This window comes from Dermacentor andersoni, chromosome 9 (genome assembly GCF_023375885.2).
Source record: "Dermacentor andersoni chromosome 9, qqDerAnde1_hic_scaffold, whole genome shotgun sequence".
Lineage (NCBI taxonomy): Eukaryota > Metazoa > Arthropoda > Arachnida > Ixodida > Ixodidae > Dermacentor > Dermacentor andersoni.
The window spans coordinates 43,878,914-43,897,462 of NC_092822.1; the positions used below are offsets into that span (position 1 = coordinate 43,878,914).

The following is an 18,549-nucleotide window of genomic DNA, read 5'->3' on the forward strand; positions in this document are numbered from 1 at the left end:
TATAACCTAATGATAACAATAACGCCGAGACGTCGGGTCAGCCTTGGCCTTAGACTTTGTAGTCTTCGAGCTGCGGCCACGAAGGTGAATGAACTGCGGAACTTAACTGCAGGAAGCATGCGCTGGTGTCTAGCTAGTCATTTTCTCTTTCTAGTTATTCGATGTAGCCATATACCGACGTTACGTTTTCAGAGAAACAAGTATGAATTCTAGAGTGTCAATAAAAAATGAAAGCACATGCGCCGATATGTGGAAAGATAGAAAGTGGTAAATTTGAACCATAATTATAAGTAAACCAGCAGGAATGCAACGTGTATTACGGGAACGTCGATGCTACAGATATCTCCAAGACGTCTATATCTGACCCTTCATAACTCTGTTTAGAGCCAATACACACTCACGGCAAGCTGAACATTCTACATTCCGGCAGTATCGAAGGATCGTAGCATCCGTTAAGAAACTCACGTAGATGGTGGTGACAAACACGCTTCCAGGCAGTATTGCAAGAAGCCCTGTGTTAGCTATCATTGTCTAGATCACCAAAAAAAGAACTGAAATTTTCTGCTTGGGGGCAATAAATGGTGACCATATTCGAACTGGTACGGCGATCTCGTGGTTTGGCTAATGCGAGACTATGGCGAGTAGTGGGCCGCAAGTGGTGAACTTATCGTACATTTAAAATATACTTACACTGCGTGCGGGTTCACAATGTTATGTCTCCAGAAGAATAGCGCCTTTTATAGATGCATAAAAGAATACGCAGAAGGTAACCTTCACGTATTTGTGCTTTATGGCTGAATTTAAAGTGCGCTTGGCGTCATAATGTAAATGGCCACTACTATGGGGGCGAAGGTCATCTTTGCAAAGAACTCACAGTTGATATAGAGATGAAAGTTCACCGGAAAAACACTGAACGTTCTCTCAACATCAAAAAAAAGCTACAGTTCCGCCTAAAATGTCAAGCATTGAGGCGGAATTGTTGGCACTGTATTTCTTTTTAGATAGCTGGTGCGACTGTTTTAAAAAGGATCAATGCCTTTTATAAATATATTTCCACCGTCGAAGCGAGTTATGTATGAGGCGTGCACTGCAGCAGGACTCCTCTTTCGCGCTTCCCTAAGAACACTCTGCGCCATCTAGCGCCGCCGCCGCGAAGCTTGCGCCTGGCCCCCGAAATGCGTGGCACGCTGGCACGCGCGAACGCTGAGAAACGCTTCATGCTGCAACCGGGCTCCTCTCTCATGCGACTTTCGAGACACGCCGCGCCATCCATTCGCACTGCCGAGAAGTCCATGCGTGGCCTCCGAGATGAGAAGCGTGGCGCGCCGGTGCCTACGAATGCCTCCCTTTCCGCACACCCATTTGCACATAGTCAGTGACCCAAGTTTGCAAGGGGCTCATCGAAGAGCGGTACATACCTAGTGGATTCATGGTGCAGCTCGCTAAAGCGCCAGATTGCTGTCCTTGACTGGACCTTGTCACGTGGGTTCGTTTGCGCTCAGCATCGGAGAAATATATTCCCCAGTAATGCAATGCTTTCAACAGTAGGAGCAAACAGAACGTTTGTGCTTATGGTAATTTACACGCGTCCTTATTTTAGGCTGATGACGGTGAGCGAATACTCCATTCCGGGTGCCTGCGTCCCTTGATAAAGCGATAGCCGATTGCGCGTATATATATATGTATATATATATATATATATATATATATATATATATATATATATATATATATATATATATATATATACTTTTCTTACTGTTTGCTTGTAACAACGCCCGGCTCTTATTATCTAAGTATGGTGTAATTTGTCGTGGAGGAGGCTATGTGCGAGCAATTTTCCGATAACGTTGCTTTGCGCGCCATATTAATGTATCACTGTTGTTTTCAGTGCTTCTGACAACACCATCGGTTCTTCTGAAGACGCAAGAGACTGATACTCATCGGAGATGCGTGATCAGGGAGAAAGAGTTCAGAGCTATATATACATGAATCTCTGCTCCCTTAGCTAAACAATCATTACATTATCTTATCGGTCACTGAAGTATACATACGGGTAAAAAGAAAGTATACAAGTAATTAAAATTTTACGTCAAAAGTGCCTTGGTGTATTGCGCTTCCAGAAAAGATTGTAGGCATTTAAGTAGATTTTGTATGGCTTTGCGTGCCCATAACAAAATTCGTCAATGAAGTAAAAACTTCTTATTTTCTGTACTCACCACAAGATAGGAAAATATGGTTACAAGGAAGAACATTCTCGGATTATTATCGCAAATGCATTCGCAATCCATTGGGATTGCACTAGCCTTCTTTTTGTTAATAAAAGGCGCATTAGCGGACGCGAAATCATCGTTAAGAAGTACGATAGTGTGGCGATATCAACAGCGTACGAAAGGACACTGAATTTTTTCTAGCTCACTCACGCTCGTAACTGTGCGTATCGCATTCAGTAGCCTAATATGCAAGAATACTCATTCATCTATGACGACAACCAGTGCGCATCTCCTCCTCTAGGCCGGCCGTGGCTACGCATGGTGCGGCTGAGCGTTTACGCGTCCCGAGCACCCGATCTTAAGGATTATCGGCGGCGAGTGCGAAGGTTCAGATGGCTGGCTGCCTGCTCCATGGAATTGTCTTCCCGCGCCTCTAGTGTTGGAGGCGCGGAAAGACAGTGGAAACTTCTAAATGCTATCAGCTAGTAGCTTGACTTTAGAGAGGACGTTTTATTGCGGTAGCAATTACTGGACACTCTAGGCGCATTACCGGCGTCGGCGTCGCCGTGATGCCCCGTATAAAGTTCAAGTGCGATAACATCGCGGCCGCGCGCCGTATGTTGTGGCTGCGAGGGAAGGCGTGGACTGGCGCCGCCTGCAAGCGAACACATACCCACACTTGTCTCGTCTGCACGCCATCTCCCCAGACAGATATACGCCCCGGACATGTCCCTGGTGTAGCAACCACAGAGCGACACTCGCGCACATAACACACGAATGCACCGACCGTCCGGGCGACGCACTTTTGCCACGAGTCACAGCACACACGCACTCACTACGTGGTCTTGGGAGGCGAAACTCTCCGAACAGGGCCTGGGAAGCCAACGGGTGACCCTCGACCAGGCCCGGCGAGCCGCGATCGCCAGTGGAACCTGTAGTGTTATCAAGCACGCGTGATGTAACGTTATCAAGCCCGCGTGCTGGTGTATAGCATGAGCAAGACAGATTACACGTGTCGCACTCTTGCTATCATGTCCAGTCATGTGACCCTTTTCTGTTTCGTTATAAAACTAGCAACACCAAGCAATAAAGCATTCTTTGATCTGCCACTACCCGCCGGCTACGTTCAATTACTTCAGAACCCTGTCAGAGGGGACCACCTGAGCAAAAACCGCGCAACTATTTCTGTAATAAAGTTCCATCCGCATCTGCGAGTGTGAGCCGAAAAGAATAGTCCCTCGATACCTCGCGCGCAAAGGACGAAGGCGGGGAGGAAGCGCGCCGTCTACCATCTAGCGCACGGCAAGAAGGGTGAGGGGGGTCTACTCCAGCGCCGGCTATGTATCGCACGTCTGAGCGCGACCTCGTGCGTCCCAACTTGGAAGCAACCTGCGCTAGGTTCGAAGGCTAGCCGGCCGAATATAACTGATAGCTTCGTGTGCCATGCTCTCGCGCGCCTACTTCGAATTGAAGTAACACACAGCACACGAAGGGCTACTGTCTCGTCGCTGTTGCCGCTCTTCATCAGCACAACGCTCTGACAGCGAGTGTTTGCAGTCATCGAGTGAGATTTGTTCGTGTTTGCTTGTGCATGCGTGACACCATGATTGTTGGTGTAGTAAACGGATTTTTAAAAGTTTGTATGGCCGATAAAAACTACTACCCTTACTTCGTAGGGATGTCTAATATTATTGCGATTGCAATTACATAGACACTCTAGATGAATTTCCGCCGTCGGCTTCAGTGTCGCGAGAGATTTCTATGAATTCCAAGTGCGATAGGATCGCAGCCGCGCCTTATGCTGTAGGTGCGAGGGAAGGCAGGCGAGGGTGAGCTGAGTATCATGAGAATATTGTAGAGCAACATAAAAAACTACCGATACAGCTTTCTGTTGCTCAACACGTGCGACATAAAAGTGTTAATTTCTCCCAGCCTGAAAGAAGCCAGCGAATACACGCAATATTGCCGTCCGACTGGCCGCTCGAGGTGCTTGGCGTGTATTCGCGGGCTTATTTCACGCTCGAGAAAGCACTTTAATCCAGCACGTATTGAGAAACAGAAAGCTGCATTGGGAGTTTTTCATGTTGCTCTATAATTTTCTCATTGACACTTTTCATCTAATTATACAATTTCAGAAGATGAATAATTAATTAAGACTAAGTATGTAATAAGCAGGAATGCAAAATATAATCTGAGTATCTCCAAGCGACGGCAAACAACATTACCTTTGTTCTGTGCAGCTACATGGCATTTGCATATTTTTAAATCTCGTTGCATGATAGTTGGAACGCCCTGTATAACTTATATAAATAGAGCTTTCTTCCATGCTAATGAAAGATGCTAAGCATCTCGCACCTCGCACTAAAACAGATGCTAAGCACCTCCCACCTCGCACTAAAAACATTGGTGCTCACCTTTAGCAGTTAAGCTGAGCGATGTAAAAAAGCAAGTTACATAGTTCGTTGCATGTGCCTACGTGCATAGCCCAATGCCTCGAGCTCGTCCATCTTTTTCTACATTAAGAATACGTCCGTGTAATGTACGGATCTTCATACGTGCCCTATGACGTCGGCTTGACCTTCTAAAGCTGCCGCCTCGGTCATTGACTAAAGGCAGTGGGTGAGTTTTCTGGCCTTTTAATTTCCTCAGACCATACCATACTCTGATTTCGCTCGTGTGCGAGGTCTTTCTCGAAAGAAACCGCTCTCATCTTTCCCTACTGGCCTGGCATTGCACACGCCTTTTTTGTGACTATTTCCCGACAATCATTCGGTTTTCTGCGGATGGGCATCGACGCAGCACTGAACATGCCTTGCTTTTTAAATTTTTCCACACATTTTCAGAATATTAATTCCTACACGACATTCGAGTTTTATTTTAAATTCCTCTTCTTTTTCGATGTGGAGGGGCAGTGCACTGTGTTGCAGCGTTGATAACAAGAACAGTGATATGTATGCCACCGCAATGACAATAAAAGATTCGGTGTTAAGACTACGCCCTAAGTACGTTATTTTGTGGAAACATACTATGCGGTTCGGGGAGCAGGCTTCATTGTGAGAGTCAGGGACGCCTCAGAGGGCAGCAGGGAAGGAATAGCAACAATCACAGCGGAGAAACATATATTCAAACATAAAAAGTGCACATTCACGGGCATAGGGAATGGGGGCAGGCGAGACATGTGTCCAAGTGTGCCTGCAAAGCGTTCGGACCGACTAACACAGCGCACTCAGAGAGTTTGGCAGGTGTCCCACGACGCTGACGTGGTCCGTCACTCGATGAACTGCACGAGCGGAGATGGCAGGCGAGCTCTCGCAGTCTCTTGTTGGTCGGCTGGTTGACGGGAGCGGACGACGTGTCAGGTACCCTCGTGCGTGGGCGCTCGACTGGGTCCCTCCGACTGCTGTTGGCCTCCCGCACCCAATCGATCCAATCCAACGCGTCTTCATTCCTCCGATTCTCAGTTCTGCCTGTCTTGCCGACCTTGACTCTTCTCCTTCCGTAGGCGGTTTCAGCTGCGAGTTACCGCTCGTCTGTGGCACCCGCTCATTCGCGGGTGTTGGTCTTCTTTATTTTTCTTCACTGCAAGAGCTCACGTGCAGCGAGGCGTCGTCGTTTAGTGAACGGTGCACGTGGCTCCATGCACGTGCTTGCATATTTTAACGTGCTTAGTCGTCGTTTTCGAAGCATGGTGGTGGTGGTGGTGGTGGTGGTGGTGGTATCGCTATCGTGAACCGCCACGAGGGAAGCACATCGGTGACGTAAATCGCGCAGCCAACGCCTCCGTCACTGCCTGCAGTCGTCTATTAAGCGGCTCTGATTGGTTGCGCAATCCCTGCTAATGACTCGAGCTCCGGCGCCGGCGCAGCTGTCAAGTCAAAACCTTTCTTTCCCGCAGCTGCTCTGCTCTGGGAGCAACCGAGCAGACCAACACCGAAACTTGTGAGCCAATACAGGCTTCGCTTGAAGACATTTCACCGAAAGGACAGAAATGCTTTCCCATTACCACACGTAAGCAGTAGTAAGCGTCTGTGACGAAGTTGGTGAGACATATTTAAGAAGAGAAAGCTATGTCATGGGAGGCAGGTGGTGGTGGTGGTGGTGGCTGTCCATTTTACTGGTCGTTACCGCTCTCCAACTCAGTTTGCAGCAATGCGGAGCGCTATCGAGGTTGGACCCAGAGAAAGGATGCCCGATGATCCGAACGTTCAGCTGCTACCGGAGAAATCGCGGGAGACAGGTGACCGGCATTCCTGTCAGATCTTGGTCGCGCTTCCAGCTCGAAGGTGATAGCACCTCTGAGCGTCCCGCCTGAACCACGTGAGCATGCTCCTAGCTAAGTATGGACAACTGGGCTAGTTGGTTATGATTAGCATTATGAAACATAGTTCCAGCGCACATTTGGACAAGGACGAGGAGAGAAAGACAACACGAACGCCGGACTTCAACTGTTGCTCCTATAGTGCTCGATTTTGATCATCCAGCGTAAAAGCGTCCCGCCATAGCGTTCTATACTGCTCGAAAGCGAGCAGTGGAATGTTTCGTACAGATGTCATGGTAATGACAAAAGATTTCGTTTCCATGTCGCAAAAACATGTTATTCGGTTCGCCCTCTTGTTCTAAGGGCGATCAGTTGGAAAAAAACCACGGAAGGTTGACACATGTAAAGACGTGGCTGTAATACCATTCAGTACCATTCGTAATTCATCAAACTGGAGTCAGAGAGTGACGGGAATGTAGCGCTTTGGGCAAAGAAGAAGCTTAGTGTCATTTGTCCTGCAGTTCAGAAACGTGCCCTTTTCGAGGGCCGTTCATTCAGTGAAGTGTGCAGCATAAAAATGCGGTTTGAAATGTTTGCCTTGCAAACGCTGCGTCGTTTAATCGATACCATTTTCATGCGACCTTCTTTATATCGGCCAAACTGGCCTTTGACTTCCGTCAAATACTAGGTCAAGAAAACACAAAAGTTCCCTGGAGGGGCTTGCGTATTCCTACCCATCGCTTCACTGCCATGATTGCGGCTTGCAAGCCAGTTTCTTAAGAAACAACAGTATTATTTAAACATCGGGATAAGGCGTCCATGTAAGTTATGGAGGCCTACATAAAAAAGACTAGTTCCGTTTGTGTCAGACAGTCATCACTACCGTTGCTGGGGTATGAAGCCTCTTTGTTAGATTTGCCTTGATGCCACACACGTGTTTAGCTTGTTCGAAGCAGGTGTTGCCCCTACGTAACCAGCAATCGCCATTGCTGTCTGCCTGATCGCGTAAACCTTATCGGCCGCACGTGCATTTCTTGCCTCTGGATTTACATTGGGAATCAAGTTATGTGTTTAGTGTTGTATTTCTTTGTCACAGTAAGCTTTCAGTCATCAGTTTCAGTCATCAGTCATCGTCAGTTTTGTAGTCTCGCTGTCTTACCCTCCACTGCCCTAACCATGCACTGCCACTAACCATCAATTACTTAGTCAACATTTATTAATTAGTAGATGATGCATTTCGATTTCTCCTCAAGTAATTACTGCCTTTTCGAGTAAACCAGCTTACTGAGTAGTCTCCTGCTGCCTGCCACAAGCGAGTTCTAAAAATTCTGTGCCGTCTAAATACACCCGACATGCTACTTACACTCAGTGCGGAGAAGCGACATATTAAAGAAATGAAGGGGAGTTGGGGGTCATCACATAACGGCATATTGAGCTTACTATCTCAGCTATCTCAGCTTACTGCTGTTCAGTGTCGCCACATAAAAAAGGCATGTCGTGATAATAACGCATAACAATATATTTCGGTCACTTCCGCAAACATCGTTTCCTTTGTGCGTCGATGCAGCAGGAACAACCACGCAAGGCGCATGAGGGACCAACTGCGCATGGCACACGCTCTGACAGCCGTTGCTAAGAGTGTATTATTAATTAAGACAATGTTTGTCAACATGACACAATAAATTAAACACGCGATACGCAACCGAAACAGGAAAACATGACACTAGAACTAAAAAAGAATTATGGTATTTTAAGTGCCGAAACCTCAATCTGATTACGAGGCCCGCCGTATAGTGGGGAACTTCGGGATAATTTGGACAACCTGTGGTTCTTTAACGTGCACCTAAATCTAAGTGCACGGTGTACACTAGAACTAATCCCTGCTAAATCAATGCTCGTCCTACATCAACACTGGATACTTCTCATACACAAATCCATTGTCTCTAAGAAACTCCTGCTGACACATTGACATTGAACGGCGTCCTGTGCTTTGTTTCTGACACGGAACGACTCAGTGTTGTCAAGGTTTATACACGCAGGATCAGCACTAGTTCTTAAAAATTATCTTCTTCTTTAACAAAGTAACGTGCAACGTCCTCTACATTTCACACCAAAAGCTTCAACGTTCTTTCCTCGTACAGCAACATAGCATGCCCTTGTCGAAACGAACTCGTTGTCATTAAAAGACGCCCAGCAGTCTTATTTTCATTAAACGACGTCGCGTGGCTCGCTTTCAGACGCACTGCCCCGATGGTTACCAAGTTACCAAGTGTTACCGCTTAGCTCGACGGACAATGCCGTCTCCACGCCCGGCACTCAGTCGGGAGGAGGCCGTCATCCTAAGGCAGATGCAGACCGGGTCCCTCCTCGTCCCGGCAGTACTACACGTGCTTCACCCAGAAATCTATCCAAGTGGTGTGCGCGGTGTTTGTGCAGTGGGTCCGGCGGACCAATGGCATATCATGTTGGACTGTGCCAGGTACCCGACCGAAGCTACCTCCAGGACATACCCGCCCGAACTTCAAAGTGCAGTGCAGTCTATAGACAAGGACACTCAACTATGGGCCGTCCAGCAGGCCCGAAGTGCGCTCGAAAAGCACAAACCACGACAAACGGGCAGAACTGGGATAGTGCAGAGTAGGGCATAACCCCGGGTCGGGACACTTAGCCAACGTCACAACGCGTTAAACCGTTGGTTGCCGGCATTTTAAAAAAAGTTATTCCTATCCTCCTTCTCTCGTTAAAACTGTCGCAGATCTCACGCAACATGTGAGTCTATGTTAACGCGCGCGCGCGAGAGAGAGAGAGAGAGAGAGAGATAAAGAGAATCAACTTTATTGAGCCCTTAGTAAAGGTTGGTGCGCGCTGCCAGCATTTGCCCATGCACACCGCGAATGTGAATACGTGCTTGTTACACAGATAAGCAACGTGGCACCTGCATAAGACATCGGAGAACGGTAACGGTTGATGTAGTCGACACCTATTTGCTTAAGTAACAGAACTTGAAGTACTACATGGTTGCTGCTTGCAAACGTCCTTTATTAACCTGTTCACGTTGCGAGATTGGCAGTTTATACTTGTTGAGATACGCTGGTCGGCGGTGCCATGCTTGGAGGCGTGCTGAGAAGAGAGAGAGGGAGAATATAAGGAAGGCAGGGATGTTAACATGTCAAGGGTCCGGTTATGCTGGGGGAAGGGAGAAGAAGAAGAGAAAAGGGAAAGAGAGAGTATAGCGACGTGCATGGACAGTACTTGAGTCAAAACCGCTCGTACAAACCAGACGCCCTCAGAAAGCGCAAAAGTGCGCGTTGAGAAGGATGAGTGTAAGGTTGTAACCGGGCAATAAAGCAGCTGCTGCTATCTTCGTGGTGAGCAAGGTTTAACGCAATAAGCCAGCGTCTTTCCTAGCAATATGTACAGTGTGTCCGTGGCTCGTCCCGTGTGACGTCACCTCGCTTTTTGCTCTCCACTGGCTACGACACACTCCTTTCTACTTTATTTTGTTGGCTCTAGCCGGGTGGCTAATTCCGGATTTAAAATGCGCGGAGTCTAAGACAGGGAACTCTCTGCTTGGCGCCTTACCAGTCATAGAACATGGAGCGTTGCGGTATGCAAACAGGAACTGGCCCAGCCGATGCTGAACGTTCCGAGTATCCCCCGTGCGCTGCCCGTCACACAGCTGACGCATGAGGTTCTCTTTTGCTGTCTGGACGAGCCTCACTCGACGAGCCCCATTCGAATCCGGGTGGTACGGAGGTGTCCTAACGTGCTACACAGCGTTGGCAGTGAGGAAAGATATAAGCTGGTCGGACTAAAATTGGGGTATACATTGTCTGTTGCGATCTGCCCGGGAACTTCTTAAAGTTGCAAACACTGTGCGAAGCTTTTCTACCGTCTTCGACGCGATGGTATAGTTGTGAGCTAGGTCAACCCTCTGAGAAGAGGGCACCCACAAGAACCGAGAGCCAGACATGTCTGTAGTACAGGAAGTCCACAGATGCAGTCGCTGCCACTGTCTGGAGGGCCACCCTCATGACATCCCTCGCACGTGCGGTGCGGCTTTCTGGTTGTGCTCGCACATTGGACAGCCTTTTACCGTCACCTCATTGAGTTCATTCAGTTTGGCCACCACATGTAACGCTCCTCCATAGCATTTCGACGCATGTTGTACCCGGATGTCACGCATGCAAGAGCCGCGGGGACTCGGGAATGGTTACACTGGTACCCTGCGAAACACAACCTGTATCTACGAACAGCTCGATTCTACGGACAAAATGTAGTGTCATGTCAACATCAGTGAGCCTTTCAGGCCAGCCATTGTTTCGCATCAAAAGAGAAGTTGATTGCAAAGAAACTCAAGGATAGATCCCAATATATATTCGCACTTCCTTACCTCAAGTCATACAGTACTGGACGTGCCCTCCATGATACGGGTAAACTACCTTCGTTTAAGACGAACTTCCCTTGAAAGCCCGCTGTCATACTAAATCGTGTAAAAACACTTGCGCATCTTGTCATTAGGCTGTCCGGAGCGAGCTGAGCTTGAACCTCGTCAATGCCCCTCCAGTCCACCTACAGAGACTATCAATTCAGTGCCGTCCCAGCAGCGCCCCTTTCTTTCCTGGTACTACAAGAGTTTCCGCTGCCCGCTGTATTTTTACATTTTTGCTGAATTACGTCTGGCTGACATACTCCCGATGAAAGACCTCCGTACTTTTGACATTGAACACCTCGATGCCCATTCTGCCGGAATACAGCGCAGCACCATTTCGCGGCCACTAAAAGACTTGAAGCTGACACATTATCCCCCCCCCCCATTCAAAGACGTCTACACTCTAACAGTTTTAACACCCTTAAGAGTGTAAATGACTTGTCCCATGGGTGACACGCTTTTGGGTGTTTTGCTACACTCTAGGCGAAGGGTCTAACACCCCCAACGAAAAGGGTGTTAAATGACACCTTGTCTATGGATGTTAAATAAAAAGCACCCTTTAGGACATGGGTGTAAAACAAACGAAACACTTCCCATGTGGGTGTAACACAGACACCACCCTTTCAATATGGCTGTAGCATGGACAGCACCCTTCCAAAAAGGTGTTATCCCTGCAAGTAGAAATTTAAACATTAATTATGGGGTTTTACGGGCCAAAACCACTTTCCGATTTTGAGGCACACCGTAGTGGGGGACTCCACCTGGGGTTCTTTAACCTGCACTTAAATCTAAGTACACAGGTGTTTTCGCATTTCGTCCCATCGAAATGTGGCCGCCGTGGCCGAGATTCGATCCCGCGACCGCGTGCTTAGTAGCCCAACACCATGGCCACTAAGCAACCATGGCGGGTCTCTGCAAGTATTTTAGCGTTCACTACAGCCGTGTAGTTAATGAACCACCTCGGCATTGCAAATGCTGCCTAGCCTTAGCTATGCAATTATCTTGTTCAGTATATTAGCCAGAATGTGAGAGGTGTGGCCACATTGTTCGCTTGTAGCACTATACTTGTAGCATATCATAAGAAGCTAACCAACACTGACACCAAGGACAACATAGGAGAAATTACTTGTGCTTAATAAATGAAATAAAGAAACGATACATCAATGGAAATGAAAGTGGATGAAAAAGCAAGTTGCCGCAGATGCGGACCGAACCCACAACCTTCGCATGCGATGCTCTCCCAATTGAGCTACCACGGCGCCGTTTCCCCATCCACTTTCTTGGGTATTTATGTTTCCTAGAAGAGGCCTGGCAGTGTACGCCAGCGCCATCACTCACATACCTTGGCGGTGGACGTGGAACGTCCTTTCTGCCGCAGGCGTCACGAGAACGCGATCTTTTTTGGGTGAAGGCGACTGGTTAATAAACCCACACATGCTACGCGAAATGCGAAGGTTATGGGTTCGGTCCCGACCTGCGGCAAGTTGTTTTTTGGTCCACTTTCATTTCCATTAATTTATCGTTTCTTTATTTCATTTATTAAGCACAAGTAATTGCCCCTATGTTGTCCTCGGTGTCAGTGTTTGTTGGCTTCTTATAATATGACTAATTAAAGATATCGGTCCCCTCGGTTAATCCCCTTCCTTCTCGTTTATATTTGTAGCATGTAGCACTATATTTAATGTGAGACCCTTTCAGGCAAAAAATTTAAGGTTTCGCCATTGCAGCAAGGCACACACCCCATGCTTTTCGTCATCTTCCTCTGCAGTGATAGTACGCTGCCAGCAGGCAGCACAGCGTAATAACAAAGGATGCCCCGCTGCTTGGCACACCAGTATAATAAAAAGGCGTTACCTGCCAACATTCATTTATCATACTATAGCCTTGTCGATTTACACCCGTAAATTATATAGCGTGTAAATTAGAAGGACTGGGGGTGCTTTTCTTGTGGAACACCCTTTTCTGGGAAGAAAGCGCGTTTCAAGAGTGTTTACAAGAGTGAAAAAACTGAAACACCTCTATTACACCCATAAGGGTGTGAAAATCTTAAGAGTGTAGTTCTTTGCGTTTGACACTGTCTTGACGATTTTGTTGGACAATTGGACACACTGCCGTAACAGAGTTATCTCGTTTTTCAACAGAGGAACTGTAATTCAAGCGTTCTTTTTTCCTCAACCGCTGAGATGACGAGAAACAACTAAACGTCGCCGTTACTGTCATTAAAGAAACACTACGGAAAAACTTTCAGCGAAACGGAAGTGATAGCATTACAAGATGTCAAGACGGTGCTCTCAGTGATAGAGAAAACATTTAGTAAAGGATAAAATATACGTAACTTTATGACAAGGTTGATCCCGCCGCAATTCATAAATGATAACAAGTTCTATTAGGCGTAACCTGCCCAATTCACTGACCATTTAGCCGCTCGCAATCAGAATTATAGCCGTCGCAAAAAATTTGCAGGACGCTTAAGCTTGGCCTTTGTACGTAGAAAAAGGTTTCCGCAATCAGTACCCTGATGCGAACAGTTTTTCTAGAGCTGCATAGAGTGGAACGCGATAGCATTGAAAGGTTCTTGACCGCTCGTCACACTTCCGGAAAACTGCAGCTTATACGTGGTGGTGGTGAAAAGCATTTATTCAGAGTGATGACATGTGTGGGCCCCCTAGTGAGGCCCTGCTTATTACCGTAATGTTTACCGGGAAACGCTGGTGGTGAAATCCATGCACGAGGGCGAGCTTTCTGGTAGAAACGTGCCCTCTTGCGTGGGCCGGCCTTTCGTAGTTTTGATATTTCACTCCCAGAAGATTTAACATAAAAGGCATGCGCATTAAAAGGCATGCGCTGTCGGTGTTTTATTTCGTGGCATTGGCCTGCGGGCTGCCATTCTAAAAATTAAGAGGAATAACTTTGTAAAGAACATAAGACAAGGTTTTAACACCTTTAGTGATAGAATAACAAATTTAGTGCCGTATGGAATATGCGTGGTTCGGGATGATTTTGTCAGTCGCCGACGACGGCGCCGACGCCTACGACACGGCATCCTTAAAGGGCCCCTCAACAGGTCTGGCCATTTTGAGCTGACAAGCGCAGAGCATACATTGCGCGACAATGATCGTGTCTGCAAAGTATTACGTCACTACGCGCCGCGGAAAGATCTGAAATTTCAATCCGAACTCCGTTTCCCTCTTTACTCGCGGCGAATCCGCCCGGAGAGGGACGGTGACGTAGTCGGGTCCCTGCGCCTAATAATCGTGTCCGCAGTGTGGCGTCGCTCGGGGTGACACGTGACTACAAGAATTATTCCAGGGAGCATATGTTATCTGTGCAATCTGTTTATTGAATTGACGAATTGAAGTTTAGAGAAATAATAAAACGCACAAATGGAATGTCTGCGCTTTTTTTTTACTTCGCACCGAAGCAAGAGAGATGTACTTCCGCTTCATCTGCTTGTTCCCACGGTCGTGCGGTCACGTGCGCAGGTACCGAAACTATGCCATCTTCTACCGTGTTCCAGCGCCTGATCACGCTCTGCGATCCGCTTGTTCCGCCTCGGTATACGTGTAGCACTGAATTATACGCTAGTCGTGTTTCCTTGTGCACAGCGCTTAAAATCGTGCGCTGCGCGAACGAGACAACTGGTGTGCCTAGCTCATATACTAGAGCATATACAGGAACACTAGAGGATGGATGGATGAATGTTATGAGCGTCCCCTTTAGAATGGGGCGGTGGGTTGCGCCACCAAGCTCTTGCTATTATACTGTCTTATGTACTACGTAGGTTAAACAAGAAAAAAAAGAAAAAACACTGAACTCCCACACCCAAATTTTCTGATCCCCTATTACGAACTGTGCTTTTGTACGTCTCCGTTTTTTGTGGTTTCCCTACTTTTCTTCCACTAGTCCTCTAATCATCTTTTACTAATCCCTATTGCGGACATGGTTACTTTTCCACTGCTCTGGCTGAACTCAAGGGCTTCAAGGAGGCTAGTGGTGCCTAAATCGACCGCTGGGCAGGCGTCTAGCTTCACATTCTAATAAAACATGCTTCATAGTTTCCCTAGCTTTACCGCAGCATCCACATGCTTCTTCTTCCTTCTTATATCTCGCTTTATAGATGCGTGTTCTAAGGCAGCCCGATCTCGCTTCGAAAAGTAATGAGCTTCCCTTTGAGTTATCATAAATTGTTTCTTTCCTGATTCCGTTTTTTCCTGTTAAGTGTAGTTATTCATGGCAGGTTTCATGGCAGCGACAACAGCTCACACGCGACGCCGTCGGCGGAAATGCGTAACGCCGAAAAAAAAAAGAAAGCGAGGAGAAAAAAAGAGAATGAAGGCGGGGCCTGTGACGTACGCGTCACGCGATCCTCGAGGTCCTGTATGGAGAACGCAGGGAAGTAATTTCACTTGCGTAGGCTAGACGGGGCGAAGCGTCTTGCTTGGCAGTGGAGCCCTTCTGCTGAAATCATGGGTTCGCGGCACTTAACTATTTCTATCTCGGCTATTAATGAGCCGATTTGAAAACATTTTGCTGCAGAACGCTCCCTAGAGGACACGTAACAACTTCCAGCGTATAACCAAAATTTGCTATGGGGCCTGGTGAGGGGCCCCTTAAAGGGCCCCTGAAACGGTTCGGACAAACTTTGCAGATGCGTAGAGCGCAGCTAAAGTTAATCATTCGCACCACAATTTGTGTGAAACGTCTCATATTAAGAGAGCTACGGACGATTACAAGTTACCCTCCTCCATAGTCATGCATTTTCTCAACTCGTTCGCCGATTGATCGGGGCTAAGCTCCGCCTTCACTGGCTCTGCATCACGGAGGAAGGAAACTAAGGAGAGGCCCTACCCCCTCCGCGCGCTAGGAGAAAAGTGTGGCGGAAATGACGTAGTAGGTTCTCATTTTTTTGCTGCTTTTTATTTTTTTGTTGTTGTATGGCCACGCCTTTTGGGCCACAATGGCGGCGTTCTTATGGTTTTGAGCGCTCACACGTGTTGCTCTGGTAGGTTTCGGGCCGTGGCAAAGGCGCTGAGTGGGCGGGTTTGCGTTAGTCACCATGTCTTGTTGCGCTGTGTTACCTGCACCGTGCTCTGCCAGATGTTGCGTGAGCGCGCGCGCTCCGCGCGCGACACCACGCGCAGCGCGGCGTGGTTTCGCGAAAGATGTAAACAAGAGAGGAGGGTGGCCCAAAAGGCGGAGCATCGCCATGAGCAACGCCAAATTCCGGCTTCACTTTTGCTTCACAAAGAGTGACGTCAGGGCCTCTCCTTAGTTTCCTTCCTCCGTGCTCTGCATCATGATGGCACGTGGTGTCGTCGACTTCCGGTTCTCTAGAGTTAGCGCGAAGCCTCTCCAAACTCTCCGCCAGCTGCTTGGCAGTCGACCCCAAGCGAGATATATCGAAGCAGCGTGCGTTGTGAGCATTCTGTCGCAGCGCCGAACGTGTCTGGTATCCCGGTAACCACAGGCTAGCTGGACGTTTCAACAGAACGGTGGAGGCCTAAACTCAAGGTGATGAAGGAACTGTAGCGTAGACGTACGTGAGCTGCCTGATCGGTCTCCACGGTCCAGCCACCCGTTGGCGCAAAGCTTAACCAGCCAAACAAAACGTTAATATCGCTCTAACCAAGGGTGCTATAACGTAAAACTATTCCAAACTTTTATATTCCAATTCTGCAATCAGCCCACCGCGATTGGTCAAAATTTTTTTGAAACACCCCACTTCACCTGTATGTCACGCGACGTCACGAAACCGCGATAGCTCCCCATCTGATATGACGTGTACACACTGATCATGCATAACTTGACCGAACAAAAAAATATTTATTTCTGATTCGACGCCTTTTTGTCATTAGCCCTCGGCTATTGGTCAAAAGTTTTCGGGCTGCACCCACTTCAACTGCCTCTCACGCAACGTCACGAAACCGCAAAAACTTACCCCGTCAAAGTGACGCGTACGCGTTAAAGATGCATTAATATGCCGAACAAAACTGAATTTTCTTCTGAAGAGCCGCAGGCTGCCCCGTTCCGAAAGGAAAAAAAGATGGCTGCCGCAGATCGCTCCGGCACTGGCTACTCGCCCCTGCCGGAGAGCACGGGTTCATTTGCGTGTAATAAAACTTTTTGCGTGGCCGTGTAACGTTTTCGAGAACTTTCGGTACGTTTAAGACCTCGTTCTGCCAACTCTTCTTTGCTGAGGACCCATTTCAGCGTCATTCCTAAGCTTCTGTTGCATGCCGCCACGATTGTCGACGAGCCACCGCTAGCTAAGTAAGAGAAAGCGGACCAATCGCAGACGCCGGCCCCACCCTCTTCATCCGGTTATCGATATTCAGTCGCGGCCGCTCTCGAATCACGGCCCATCGAATCCCTCTCCACTTGAGCATGCTCCTAGCCCCTTGTGAACCAATTAAGGTAAGACAAGCCGCACAGTGCTGACAATGTTATTCGTTTTTCAAGCAAACAAAAGTGACCTCCTATGAACGAGGGGAGCATTTGGTTGGTTTGTTCAGACAACTCTGCGGGTGACCTCCCGATGCTTGCGTCAGCGGTTACGCAAATTTGACGTCAGGAGATTGGAATAAAAACAGATTGGAATAATTTTACGTTATACGGCCCCAAGTGTAAAACATTTTAAACATTTACAAAGCGTGTTAACGATTACACTCCCGCGAAAAATTTACACCAGCAGCAAAGAAGAATACATTTTGTTACTGCTACTGTGTGTGGTTAAGCTCTGTGCCACCAGGTGGCTCCACCGTGCAGACCATTCACATTTGCGCTTCTGCTCATCCCGTGAAACAACAGGCAAGGGGACACGGCCAGGCCCTGTTCCCTTGCGCTTGCGTTTACCCTAATGCCGCACTCGCGAAACGCTATAGGCAGGTTGCGCACGTAGTTCCCGCTCCTACTAGGGCGCCCCTCGCGGCGGCGAGCGCGGAACCGGCAGGATACGACCGGCTCGCTTGCGTTCGGAAAGCCTGTATGTGCACTGTTTCGCGCGTAGCTGTTGCCTTTTCTGAGCAATGCCGAAGTGCAACCCGAGCTGTTGAGTAGTGGGCTGCAACAGCACGTACACCAACTCACGAGAAACAAAGCTTTACAGGTTTCCAAGCCGACCATATGAACCAGAACGGCGTCAACACTGGATAGCGCTCGTCCGACGGCATAAGCTGTTTTATGTTCCGGCGTTATGCCAAGTGCGTTATAACGCTGAATTCTTTGCTTTTACAGCAATGATGGCAGCAACGGGACACCTGCAGTCAGTGGCGTAGCTAGGTCGTCTGGCACCCGGGGCCCATAGGTCTTCTGTCCCCCCCCTTCCCCGGGTTTATTCGAGGAAGGAGAGGATATCAACAATTTCCGCATCTCCAGACGTATATGACACCCCCCCCCCCCCCCCACTGGCCCCTTGCACCCGGAGCCCACGCCCCCCCCCCCCCCCTTTGCTACGTCACTGCCTGCATTGCGTACCAGGATATGCAGCAAACAAAGTAGTTTGTTCCCACACTAAACCGCAGTAAAGCTGTGGAACTCTTTCCCAATCCTCTCCCATTCAAACAGCGCTAGGGCTTGCTGAGAGATTTAAGTAGGGGTTGCAGCCGGCTGAGCTGGCATACACCCTTCTGCGCCCGGCATATCAACGA

At 48.3% G+C, this 18,549-nt stretch overlaps 1 long non-coding RNA gene across 1 annotated transcript in view; it reads right to left on the bottom strand.

Annotated features, from left to right (window-relative positions):
- The window catches only part of LOC129383908 (uncharacterized), a 207,750-nt gene that overhangs the window by 52,960 nt on the left and 136,241 nt on the right, over window positions 1-18,549 (bottom strand). The window lies entirely within an intron of this gene.